General features: G+C 34.2%; 1 protein-coding gene across 1 annotated transcript in view; it reads left to right on the top strand.

The window, feature by feature from the left end:
- The first annotated feature begins 3,698 nt into the window (after positions 1-3,698).
- LOC127730477 (secretin receptor-like) overlaps positions 3,699-14,429 on the top strand; it is a 131,885-nt gene continuing 121,154 nt past the window's right edge. The window contains exon 1 of the mRNA XM_052238903.1: positions 3,699-4,158. The gene's annotated coding sequence lies outside the window, so the exon portion shown is untranslated. The remainder of the gene's footprint in view (positions 4,159-14,429) is intronic.

Genomic DNA, 14,429 nt, shown 5'->3' with positions numbered 1-14,429 from the left:
TAAGGCAAATCCCCCCAAACAGTCAACTCGAAAGTTATTAATAAACTGTCAATAAAAATGTGTTACAAAGTCCCCTTACTGAACAACTGTCAGTAATCCAAATGTGGAAGAATCTAAGCATGGTTAAATAAAATTTTTTTATAATTCTTTTCAGTAACTCTAATGAAGAATTAATTATGTTTGATAAAAACTTAATTGATATGACTATATAAAAACAAATTTGCGTAAACAAAAACACCAAAGACCTTTAATTTCACAAAAACTTTCAGTAATATGTTTTCGGAAAAAGCCTGTACCAAGTTATGAACATGACAGTTGTTTTCCATTCGTTTTTTTATGGACTTCCCCTTTTTGAATTTATCTTCGAGTTCGGTATTTTTGTTGTATAGATATAAGAAGATGTAGTATGAGTGCCAATGAGACAACTCTCCATCCAAGTATACCTATTTAGTCATTAAGGGATATACCTCATGCACATGGCAGACAGTTTCTGGTCTGGACATATACACTGTGTCTTTGTTTTTGACACATTTACAAACATTTTGTTTCCATCTCACCAATGACTGTTGAAAAAATTCTGAAACGTACTTCTATACCTTTTGGTTTTTTTTCAATAAAGAAAAATAGTGTTTTCATCAGCAAATAGATCAGTGTTATGTTTGGGTTATTTAAAGGCAAATCATCAATAAATATTAAAATTAATATAGGACCTAAAACTGACCCTTGAGGTACACCTGTTTTTAATTTTGATATATCTGAAAAAGTATTCGAAATGGATACGACCTGATCTCTATCAGCTAAATATGAAGTGAAGTACAAGAACATTTGTATTTTTGTAATTTTTGAAGTTGAATTTCATGATTTGAAAGATCAAAAGCTTTACATAGATCAAGGAAAACCGCTCCTACTGCATCTCCTTTATGAATGGCTTTTAATCATTAATTTTTTTTATCTAATAAAGATTTCATATAGTTTGACCTGAACCGTTTGTACGTAAGCCTGATTGCATGACATACAATACATTATACATTTAAGAAAATTAATCAAATGAGTATTTACGTGTCTCTCAAGGATTTTAGATATTAATGGTAAAGTTGCAATAGGTCTGTGATTAAATACATAATTTTTTGAACCATTATTCTTAAAACTGATATGACTTTAGCCAGTTTCAATAACGTTACTGCAAGCTCTTTCTCTACACGACAGACCGACACGTTGGTTTCATGGTAGTGTGTTCGCCTCGAGTGCGGGTCAAACCAAAGACTTTAAAATTGGTATTTGCTGCTTCTCCGCTTAGCACGCGGCATTAAGGAGTAAGAGCAAAGACTGGTCGATTCGGAATAATGTGTCCGGGTAAGGTGGTGTCTCTTCCTGTGAAGTAGCACGTTAAAAGTCGGCTCAGCGTGTCGGTCTAGTACAAAGTAGGGTTAATATTCATATTACATTAACACGTTCTCGTCCTAAATATGAATATTTATTTGCCGCTGGACGTTAATCAGCCATCCATCATCATCATCTCTACATGACACACAAACATCTTGACTTCCTATCTAGAAAAAAATATTTCGAGGAAGAGTAAAAAATCCTTCTATGGTTTTGAAAATTTCAGCAGCAAGCTTAGAAAAAACATAAGCATTTCTAGCTTTTGGCGTTTTAGCAAATCATGAAAACTTTCGAGCTTTCGACTGGTACATTTTTGTAGCAGTATTTACTAACAACCAGATGAACATGGTTTATTTCTAATACTGTGCGCGTGTTCTAATACAGTGTAAATGGTTACAGCTATACAGTATTAAATTCGTTTTAGCATACCAATAAGTAATAACATTAACGGTTCCAATTTTACGGCACCAGATTCGCATTTCGACAGTAAATGTTTCTTCAGAGATGCTCGAGGCCAAAATATTTAAAATCCAAAACCTGATACAAAATTAAAGTTGAAGGGCTGATGAAATCTTAAAGGACCGAAAGTATAGTCAAATCCAAACAAAGAATCAGAGCTATGCACGAGAGTAATAGACTCCTTAACTTAAAAATTAATTCTAAATTTTATGAAGGCAAATTTAAAAACTAGATTCTCGTGTCGCTCACCTGGATATATGTAAATTTTCAACAGCGACAACTCTCCAACAGTAAATACTAGAATATAAATCATAACTGATTTTTTTTTGTTGGTCTTATGTTGCCGATATTTTATTCTATTTTCAGGTTTTCAGTTTTTCTAGTTCTACTATGTGTAATGCCAAAAATACAACAAACAAAAATGGGTTAAAATCACCATTCAACGACAATTACTGTTGTATTAAGTGGATTTTCCATTTCAGTTTTGTAAGCTTCTTTGTACTTCTTGTCTTGCTGATCATTTTTGCAATTTGTTTTTTGTCTCTTTTAGCTGCTATTGTTGTTGTTTCTAACAAAGTTTTGGCCACAAATGAAAAAAAAATTGGATAAAATCACCATTGAGTGGCAATTTGGAGTAGACAGACGCTTTTGGTCATTTCACAAATTTTTATATCCTTTTATACTGATTATTTTTGCTATTTAATGTTTTTCTTTACCTATTATAGTTTTCAAGATAACAAGCAAAAACGCAAACATTAAATTTGGTTAAAATCTTCAATTAGGGACGATAACTGATATGATGAGTTGACTGACCATTTTGGCAATGTTGACAAGTCTGTAGATCTGTTAATCATTTTTTGCAATTAAAGTTTCTCTTTATCTATTATAGTTTTCAAGATAATAAGCAAAGACATTGAGTGGCAATGACTGATATGATAAGTCGACCGTCGATATTGGACATGTTGAAAAAAAATTGTAGATTTGTCCAGCTGATAATCTTTCTAAACATTTTTTTTTTCTTTATCTAAAAGGATTTCAAGTTAATAAACAAAAACACAAACATTGATAAAGACGTCATTTAGATCCCATAATTTCTATTAGGAGTCGACCCATAATTCGGTCCAGTTGACTTATGTGTAGATCTTTTCTTGTTGATTATTCTTTACCATTCATAGTTTCTTCTTCGTCAATTAAGGATTGTAACCCCTATAAGGAGTCGTCTGACGTTATGGTGTTTAAGAACAGTAGGTCGATTTCAACATATGTCTGCCAATGTCAGATTTTCTCCATCCATACTGTTTTTAAGATAAAAGATAATCTTGCATTTTACCCCCTATGTTATTATTTCAAACTATGTCGGCCATGCTGATTGATAGGCTGGATCACCGAACACATTGTTAACATGATACCCCAATGATGATTGTGTCCAATTTCGTTCCAATATTCCAAGTAGTTTTTAGAGATTTGTTACGATTGCCAATTAAATTGTTTTTGAAATTCCACGAAAACAGTAATTACCGTGTAAATAAATGTTAAAAAATTAATTCAACAGTTCTGTCCATGAGAATTCAGATAAAATGAAACATAAACGAGAATAATCCAAATAAATTTGTATAATGGTTAAATTGGTAATGACATTAAACATACGTATTCATAAGATCTTTTTAATTCATTCGAATTAGATAATATCATTTAACATTCATTAATATCATAATTTGTACATACCAGTTTCCATCCTATAAATTGATCAGTTAAGCATTTAAATATTCAAATAAAATATTAAATATACAAAGTCCGCTTTTCAAGTTAATAGTTAATTAATATTGTATTGATATATAGTGAGAGGCCCTCTTCTTTCAATGTAGTTGCTTAAGTTTTAAATGGTACGAACGAATACTTCATACTGCAAATAAAAGTTCAAACATACATAAATGAATATCTTATTTAAAATAGTCCTTTCTTGAAGCCTTGGTGAAAGGCCGTATGAGGAACTGGATATTTCACATTTATTTAGATGTACAGTTTTAAGTTTAGAAGTCACAAGGAAATACGGATCCATTGCAGTACATATTTCCAAACCTTGAGATTAACATTCATAAGAAGTGTTATTACTCCTGATGAAATCAGCATAAAGAACTGTGTCGACAAGTGCGTTGATTACAAAACTTTATATCAGTACTTTTGGTAGCAAATTTAGAGGTACATGTATTCAATATCGTCATGTTGGTGGATTTGTAAAGTTATTACTCACTGTAACATCAAAGTTTTCACCCTGGATTTATAGAAAGAATCTTCATTGTTGTAATAGCTATGCACGTAAGTAATTACAAATATTATATTGATATTATAGTTGAAATTACCATTTCTTTGTTTCTTATTGTAATCCCTAGAGATTACTCTACATTTTAACAAAGAAAAACAACTAGAAGACTTAGTTACATTCAGTTAATAGGGACATTTATTGTTGTGTGTAACGATATTTTTCAAAGTTTTGGCAATCAAACAAACATTGATCTATTATTTCATAGATGACAATAATAAACGATCCTTTGGAATTTGATGCGACGGTCATACAAGAGAGAGGTTTAGCGCTATAAAACCAGGTTCAATAGGTACATAAGAAAATGCCGTACCAAGTAAGGAATATGACAGTTGTTGTCCATTCGTTTGATGTGTTTGTGCTTTTGATTTTGCTATTTGATTAGGGACTTTCCGTTTTGAATTTTCCTCGGAGTTCAGTATTTTTGTGATTTAACTTTTTCCTATATTGTTATAAAGGTTAGTGAAATGGATAAATGATCTGTTGTAGGGAAACATGTTTCGAAAGAAAGTAGAAAAGAAAATTGTTGGTTAACTTTTTAGTAGAAAGTATTGAACCTTTTGTATTTATCATGCCTTTCAGTCGTTGAGATTTTGACGTTCTATGAAAAATTGAAAGAGAAAGACTAAAGAAAGCAACTTATGACTTCTGGTTTATATACCCATGGTCAACATTATAGCACCATTGTACATGTAGAGCAAACGTGTCTTTTCTTTCGTGCCGCAAAAGAGACACGCCTTAAATCGACTCAACTTGTTTTAACTTAGAGATATATGTAATCGGTGGAAGAAAACGTTTCACAATACAATGTATATGATTTAAATCTAGCGATTATAAAGTATTAGATACACATTAAACAGAAGAACTGCAGTTTATAGTATATAAGAGTTGTTATGTAGATTCCCCCCCCCCCCCTTCCCATTTCCGAGGTCATTTTAGAGGATGAAAATAAACCCGTTTAATTTATTTGTACACCCCTAGAATCTTTCCGGATTGCTCTGAGGGATACATGAGTCTATTGTGGTGGGGAAACCTGTTTCGAAAGAAAGAAGAAAATAAAATCGTCGGTTAACTTTTTAGTAGAAAGTATTAATCCTATGTCAAGCAATACCAAAAAAAAAAATTTCCTTATTTATAAAACTTATGTTATTTACATCATATTGGGCCTCTACAAATAGAATTTCATAACAGCGTGGACATGGACACATAGTAATTAAATGTTATCGTGTGTATCACTGGCTGTCGACAACAAAGACTTCACGCAATTACCGTATGTCAGGGGCCTCTCAATGGGGTTATACATAATTACTATCTTTAAACATGTCCATTCATAAAATAAAAGTTTTTACATGAAAGTTTATAGGAATTTGTTTTGAATATTTTTATATACTCACAACAAAAAGTTTCTTTTGACAGAATGAGTTTACTCAGAGGTGATATCACAAAGTAATCGAGAGAGAAAAAAAAACACGTTATGTTTTTTCTTGCACAAACGTTCTGTGGCTCCTTAAAAAATAAGGAAACATTTATTCGTACTAGTTGTTGTAGAGAAACCTACGATCAACTTTCATACTAAGATTATTTTTGTTTGTAATAAGAATTTTTTCATAAAAAATCATTTATGTCCAATGGGCTGCACAATTTTTTGCAAATTTGAATTCCCAACGAATAATCCAACGATCAGATTTTCGTGAACATTTAAATATCATTCTAACAAAAAATAACTCGTGCAAATATCAAGAAGCATATGAATCCGGTCTTGTGTGCAAAATTTACGTTGATTTGAGTCAAGAGTAGCTTTTGTGGAAACATTGATATTTATTTTAGATTTTGTTATACTACATGTAGTACCTGAACATGTATAACAAAAGTTACGGTATCTATATTCTTTTACTACACATTAGCAGGTAATTTCAATGAATTTGGTCTTACTCAACGTTTTGTTTTGTTATTTTGAGGACGCATATTTGAGACAATTCTGCATACATGTTCATTTGCAATTTTATTCATGCTGATTTCAAAAGCATAGCCACCCCTCCCTTATTTTCACTGAATCAGGAATGGTCGTTCCCTTACAATTTGAAATTGTATTCACTTCTTTTTCGGTTTCTGTGTTTCAATATATATCCATGAATTAAATGATTTATTCACAATACATCTGTTTTGGTATAATAAATCATGTGCACAAAACTAAATTGGTCAACTGTAAAACGAGATAATGTACAGGTTATTATGTTAATGATGTGAATTCTGAGTATAATCACTCAACGGATAATTCAATACTACAAACACAATAATCTATAGCTACTCACTTACCAAATATCCTCTGATGTGTCTCTGGTTACGTTTTCTCGTTCGCTCTATTCCCGCCAATACGCTAACTCTCGTTACCTGGTAACTATCTGAGATCTTATCCTGAGTTGGGTAGTTTACAATAGTCATACCGGGAACCGGGCTGCGCGGTATATCTAACTACCGTACTGTCTACAGAGTAATGTCACTTCCTTTATACCATATATCTCAACACTCCCCCAACTTTGAAAGGAGTGAGTTTACTTCCTATTCGAATATTCACTATCACTTTTTAGTCCACCCCGTCTAATCGCACCACGGAAATAAGAAATTTAAATATATCCAACGTTGACATTTCAACGACACGCATATATTTCTCAAAATTCAACAAATGCTCCGTTGTCGCTCTGCGGAGTTATTTTAAAACTAACATATCATTCCTTGATATATATTACACACAATCTTCACTGTAGTTTCCAATCAAAATTTACAACAGTTTTTCCTTATTCTCTATGTCCACATGAATCTGCTCTATTTACATGTACGTCATAGTATCCTGTCTTTCAGTTTAAATTACCTTGCGGTACTGGAGTCTTGGCACCGTGGACATCTGAATTTTACCATTGTGTCAAATTTATACAAGCTCCATGGTACCACTCATCACAGAAATCACACTGCATCATAAACAGTCCATCATCTGGTTTTCTGCACAAACAGTATAAGTCTTGCTTAATTGCCCTTGTTGCATCTTCACCATCCTGCAATCGGTGCTGGCACTGTTTTAGCCAGGTTGGTACTTCTCTTTCTTTACATGGTTTTAAACGGTCATGATTTATTGTCAGTATAGTTTTTTGTAATTTTATCGTGTACACATACGGAGATAATGTGGCACATACAAGTCCTGGACCTTTCCAAGGTGGATCCAATTTCTTAGCCCTACCTTTAATTTTTGCCGTGTCCAAAACATAAACTTAGTCTCCTATTTTATATTCTCTCTCTAGAATACGTACATCATAATAGTATTTTGTGTAGTTTTTAGCGTGTTGCGCGCTATTTCATGTGCGGATGTTATGGCAACTCGGAGTCTTATCACATACTCATCTTGTGACTGATCCGTTTTAGCACCAGGTACGCTGTACAATAAATCAACAGGCTGGTTAACGTCTGTCCCAAGCATCAGCATGTTTGGCGTAAAACCAGTACTTCTGTTAACTGACGATCGAACAGCTCCTGCCAACTGTGCCAAGTGTTCATTTTTGTTGTTTAGAAACAAAGCAACGGACGGCGTCCATTAAGGTTCTGTTGCAACGTTCTGCTTGTCCGTTCGATGATGGTCTGTACGGAGTAGTTCTCGCTTTGTGCATTTGCAAGATTTCACAGATGGATTTGAAAAGTTTACTTTCAAAATTGAGTCCTTGGTCTGTAAAAACCTGAAATGGAAAACCAAAACGAGAAAAAAAACTCGTTTACAGTAGCTCTTGCCGTATGTTCCGCAGTCTGCGCTGGTAACGGAATACATTCCATCCATTTGGAAAACTGATCAATTTCATCTCTGGCAGTGGTCCCAGAAAATCCAAGTGGACACGCTCCATTGGTGCACCTGCGTGAAATTGCGTTACCGGACATTTTGCTTTCCTGTTCGGCTTCTTATGTAAATTGCAAGTACTGCATGTTTTGACAAAGTCTCTAATTCGTTGTGTCATACCATACCATTGATATTTTGCCTTGATTCTCAATGTGGTCCTATTCATACCTTGGTGACCTGCAGCATGACATAATGATATCACTTGTTCAACAAGATCCCTTGGTACAACAAGTCTTGGTGTTTTGTCCTTCTTGTCCAAATTTCTCAATATTCCATTATCATCTAAGTAAAACATATCTTTGTTTATCCAATATTTCTTATCTATCGGACTGCATCTGAATATTGTAGCCTCTGATGGCTCTGTTTTGTCCCTAAACCATACCAGTATTAACTCCAGATCGGGGTCTTTTGACTGGTAATCTCGTAATTGCTCTGATAAATAAGTACTAGCTTCTATTCCGGTCTCAGTAATGGCATTTACATTTGGAAGGTCCAAATATGTCGCGTAAACTGACATACCAAGCGGTGTAGTGACTATTTCAACTGAACTGTGACAAACATTTTGGTTCTGGCTTATTGAATCTTGGTTGGTACTGTCAAATGGTTGTTGCTGGTCCTGAATTGTACCTAAATTTCCATTAACGTGACTTGTCACGTTCTGGTCCCCCTCTTGTGATATTGAACTATCTGGTCTAGCATTGGTCTTTATAATTACATTTGCATGTTGTGCAATGTCCTGTTTCAGTAAAGTGTTCTCGTAAATGAAAGAACTAAGTAGTGCTGTAAGTGGTCCAGTATTGTGTGGTTGCTCAAAAGTTTTATAGTCCTGATGTGAAGCTAACGGTCTTGAAAACCAAGCCAACTTTGATGAGCACGAGTACAATAATCGCATGCTCCACAGGGTAGATTGTGTTTTAGCACGTTTCCAGCTGTTAATCTATTCTGGGTACAGCTAAATCTGGCAGACGTGATAATGTCGTGCAATATCGTTTTTGCTCATGGGTTAATGAAAAATTTCCGTAGGCAACGGGACGCTCTACACCATCTTGTACTTGTATTAACTCTGCACCAATTGCGAAATTGGAAGCATATGTGTCCAAAATAAACGGATCTTTAATGTTGGGTAATGCCAATAACGGAGTTGTTGTCAATGCCTTTACAAGTTTGTCCAAAGCCTCTTGCTCTGAATCTCCCCATTTGTACGGTTTCTTACCGGTCAATTGATACAAAGGGTAGGATAGATCCGCAAAATTCACAATGAAAGTTCTATGATAATTAGCAAAGCCAAGAAATTGTTCAACCTCTCTTGTTGTTGTAGGTTCTTTCCAGTTTTTAACAACTTCAACATATTCACTGCCAATTGCCATTCCATCTCTGTTGATTGTTCTACCTAAAAATTCTATTTCCTGTTTGAAAAAATCACATTTCCTGGGTTTCAATTTTAGCCCATACTCTCTGAAACGTTCAAAAACTGATCTTAAATTCTGTAAATGGTCTTACAAATGTCTTTTACTAGAATATCGTCTAGGAAGGCGAGTACCACATCCCATGTTAAACCTCGGAGAACGAGATTCATTACTCGTGAATATGTTCCAGGGGCATTGCAAAGGCCAAAACTCATTCGGACAAAGTGGAATAATCCATATTTAGTAATGAAGGCAGTTTTCCTTGTCTGATTCCTTCACTTTAATCTGATAATATGCACTATTAGCGTCCAATTTTGAAAACCATTCGTTTTCAGCCAAAGTGTCCAAACATTCGTCTATCAAGGGAAGCGGATATACATCTTTTTTCGTCACGGAATTCAACTTCCGGTAATCAATGCACCAGCACACGTTGACCATCGCGCTTGCGCACAAGTACTGGGGCAGATGCTCATTCTGATGTAGATGGTTCTATTATACCTGCGGCTAACATTTTCTTTAAATGGTTTTCTTCTTCGTGTGAAAAACACATTGGTGTTCGTCTTATTCGTTGTTTGATAGGGCGCGCGTCACCTGTATCAATCTCGTGTTCAATGTGGTTAAATGTTCCCAAGTCAAAATCATATAGTGCAAATTCATGAAGTAAATTTGAAACTTTGGACTTTTGGTCTTCAGCAAGCGTACTTGATTTATCCAATATGTTCTGCAACTGTTCCGGTAGTTCATTGTTATCTCTGATTATTCAAGTTGTTGTTACAGACGAGGCCCCCATTTCAACAACATCAGCTTCAATTGCTTCGCCTAATAGAGTTCTCTTTTGCAAAACTATTTTGTTGTTCGTTACATTAAGTAAACTGACACATGACTAGCATTGTAATAACCACGTGGGATTAACAAACCTATCTCTTTATTTGGTTCAACTATAAAATCAGTTAACTCGGCTGACAAATCAGACTCTAACTGAATTAGGAGGTATGACTGTTCTATATGGAACGTTAATTTTAGCTACTCTTGCTTTCGCGTTCACAGGCGGTACCAGTCCATAGATAGTGCTTCTCCATTGATGAAAAAGATTAATTTTCTGCAGTCTAAAATTACTTTTGCCTTGACTAAAAAATCAAGTACTATTAGCATGTCATTATCAATAGGCGCAACACAAATGTCTGCCCTATATGTTCTTTCGCCAATTTGTAATTCTACTGGTCCCACTACAAACGCATCAATGTGCATACCACGCTCTGCTGCATGCATTGTTCTTTTTATTGCTACCATACCAATTGTTATGGCTGCTGTTGTGTGTTTTGGTTACGTGAATAATCACGTTTTTCAATGTTTTCCTCATCATTTAATCTGATACGTGGTTTAGTGTACCCTAATTCATCTGTTCTTTGAATGTTGTCTGGCTTAGACTGTCGATTACTTGGAAAATCTTGAACTTAATCTTGGTCGTCACACTTGGTTTGTAGTAATGGCTTCCTTTCATCAGGTCTTGACAATTTTGTTGAATACCGGTGGTCCCCATACTGCAAAGTGTAATATAAAGGCTTGCCCATTGCTGAACTGGGACGTTTGACTTCATCAGGCTCAGGTTTAAGCAAACATTCATCAGAAGGTGTGTCAGAATCTGAAAAGTCATTGATTTCTGCTTCTCGTCTTGCATATTCCGAATGAAATCCAGATGTTTTAATTCACCATAGTCAACATATTCTTGTAAATCATAACTGGACTGTGTCCGTGATTTGTATTCATGTTGCTGTGTAACAGGTGAAAAATCTACCAAATCGATCAAAGTTTCAGTAAGTCGTAGTCTTGGTATTTCAGAAAGATGCTCAGGCTGAATATTACCATATGTCTCTCTAAAAGACATAATCTTGTCAGCTGTAACAACAATAATTCTTCATAAGAACAGCTATTAATTTTTGTCGGCTCCTTCTGAAAAGCTTCATAATATACCAAATATAGCAAAATTATAACTTCGCAACTACTCGTGACGTAATCACTTCTGTATCACGATAAATTCGTCTTTTTAACACAGGAAAGCTTGCTCGCCAAGCGCCAGTGATGTGATTTCCGAGTATTATCACTCAATGGATAATCCAATATTACAAACACAATAATCTATAGTTACTAACTTACCAAATATCCTCTGATATGTCTCTGGTTACGTTTTCTCGTTCGCTATATTCCCGCCAATACGCCAACTCTCGTTACCTGGTAACTATCTGAGATCTTATCCTGAGTTGGGTAGTTTACAATGGCTCATACCGGGAATCGGGCTGCGCGATATATCTAACTACCGTATTGTATACATAGTAATGTCACGTCCATTATACCATATTACACAACATTAACATATCAGTAACAATGTTATAACAACCTTTAAACTGGGTGCACTCGTTTAAATATTCTAGTATAAGATATTGTGAACATATTTAATTCATGGATAGATACTGAAACACAAATTAAAAAAAATTAAGTACAATTCAAAATCAAATCGCTGTGATCCGTCCAATCGTTTTTCAAATCAACAGAACAGGTCGGGCACATTTCCTTATACAGACATGTATTATTTAGCATACTTATCACCCCGTCAATGCGTGTATTGGTGTTTGTTTACAAAAATTTTTTTATTTTTTTTATTTTGGCGATTGACCAATCCACTGAACGATTTGCAATGTATAATGAATCTATAACTGACACACTACTTAATTTCTCACTAATTGCCAGAAAAAGAATTTTTTCTCTTGATTACTTTGTGATATCACCTCTGATTATACTCATTCTTAAAAGAAACATTTTGCTGTCAGTATATAAATATATTCAAAACAAATTCCTATAAACTTTCATGAAAAAAATATGAATGGACATGTGTAAAATAGGAATTATGTATATCCCAATTGAGAGGCCCCTGAATACTGTAATTGCGCGAATTCCTTGTTGTCGACAGCCATTGACCGACACGATATCATTTAGATATCAGATGTCCATGTCCACACTGTTATGAAATTCATTCTAAGGTATGATCTTTTGGACATCATTCAAACAACAATTTGACATAGGTTCCCCTTTGGGACCCTATTGAAAAATTGAGCAGGGGTCCCTGTCCAGTAATAGATTTTGAATAAGTTCTGTTTTTTTTGCTTCGCATCACGGTGCGGAGCTATTTGTTACAGTCGAAATACACGCCATCTTGAAATAATTACTTATCACATATAGATTGGTTGCTTTATGATGCGGCTGAGATACAGCAACAGCTATTGGCTTAAATGAGATAAAGAATTACAGACTTTTCTCGTCTCATGATAAGACATCAAATGCCGGAAAATTAACTATGTGTATTTCAGTTCCGATCAACTGTCATTAATTCATGTTCGTTTTATTATGCATATATTGCACACTGAAATTCAATATTGAAATATCAATTATTAATACGTGTTTATTTGCTTTGTTGATATGCAATATGCAAGATTTGTTTTGCTGAACAATGTTCCTATACAATGTTTACAAAAATGCATCATTTGTATTTTATAACTTCTGCCAATCTAGGCACACCTCCAGAGAGGCACACCTCTACAGTCGTAAATGTTTTAATTTTCAACAAGTAAAGTGAACAAAATGTTAAAAGCATGGGTGTATAACGCACAACACTGAACAGCCAGTTTAAAATTTCAGAAAAGTTCATCTTAATATATATACAAAAATTGATATTCCAAGCCTAAGACATTCATTTTATATCAATCAATATCTAAAAATACCATATTTCCAATACTAAATCAACAACCACATGCACACATATTACCTTAAATTAGGATAGAGCGAAGCAGTCCACACCTTTTTAGAAAGGTCAAACTTGTATATACTGTATAAATAAACAAGGCCTTTAAAGAGTCCAAAAAAACAGGGATTCCTTTGACCTTGCCTGACTTTGTTGTCCCACCAGTAATACCAATGAGAAAATGTTTGTAAGAAAAAAACATATTTACGTATTTATCACGGGATCAAATTTTTGAAGCGTTTGTCTGTAATATTTGTCAGTATATCTGTGCTACCATAATAAAATTTATACTCTTAATTATGTGATTTATGAATTTTTACTTTTTCAGATGGTAGGATATAAAAAAAATAATTTATCACAACACAATACTATAATTGTCAGTTTGTTTTCGACTTACGAGTTTGATTATCCGATAGATATCTTCCGCCTCTTTTTAAATGTCAGACAAAAAAAAAAAGAATTAGTCTACATGTCATGAAATAGAAGTTCATTCATACTATAAGTTACAAATGGAAGAAATATTCTGTAATATTAGTTCCACTGGAACAAATATACGGAATAAAGGGTATAGACTATTTGTTCCAACAGGAACAGATATTATTGCATTGTTTATAACAAAGTTTCCAGGGGAATTTCTGTTAGTCAGAACAAATACATGTTGACATCCCGTTACAATATTAAATGAATTCATCAAGTGTTTTTTTTTTCATTTACATCCTTGCTCGTTGGTATTTTGGTGAATACTGGTCTCATTTGCAGCATAACACATCTGCTTAATATGTAAAACGTGTGTTATTTTGATTCAAATTTGACCCGGCAAATTTTCCAAAACGTAGCAATTTAATGCCTGAACATGTGTATAAACATACACACAGTTTACTTCGTAATTAGAACTACATACATGTATACGCTGTTAAAAATACACGTGGTAATGCTACAGTATTTTAGTCGAGAATTTGAAAGATATACAACCATACTACAAATATTTCCAGTCCAACCTTTATAAGATCGCAGTGTTTATAAATCCCATTGGTAGATGCATATTTTAGTACCGTTGCTTCAATGGGAAAATCCTTATTTAGTTCACCTGGTCATTAGGAGCAGTGTGATCTTTTGCTATCAATTGGCGTCCGTCGTCCGTTTACTTTTACAAAAATCTTCTCTGAAATTACAAGGATAAAATGCAAGTAT

Source organism: Mytilus californianus, unplaced genomic scaffold, assembly GCF_021869535.1.
Source record: "Mytilus californianus isolate M0D057914Y unplaced genomic scaffold, xbMytCali1.0.p SCAF_2, whole genome shotgun sequence".
Taxonomy (NCBI): domain Eukaryota; kingdom Metazoa; phylum Mollusca; class Bivalvia; order Mytilida; family Mytilidae; genus Mytilus; species Mytilus californianus.
The sequence above is the reverse complement of the archived record's forward strand: the minus strand, read 5'-3'. Positions and strand labels throughout refer to the sequence as shown.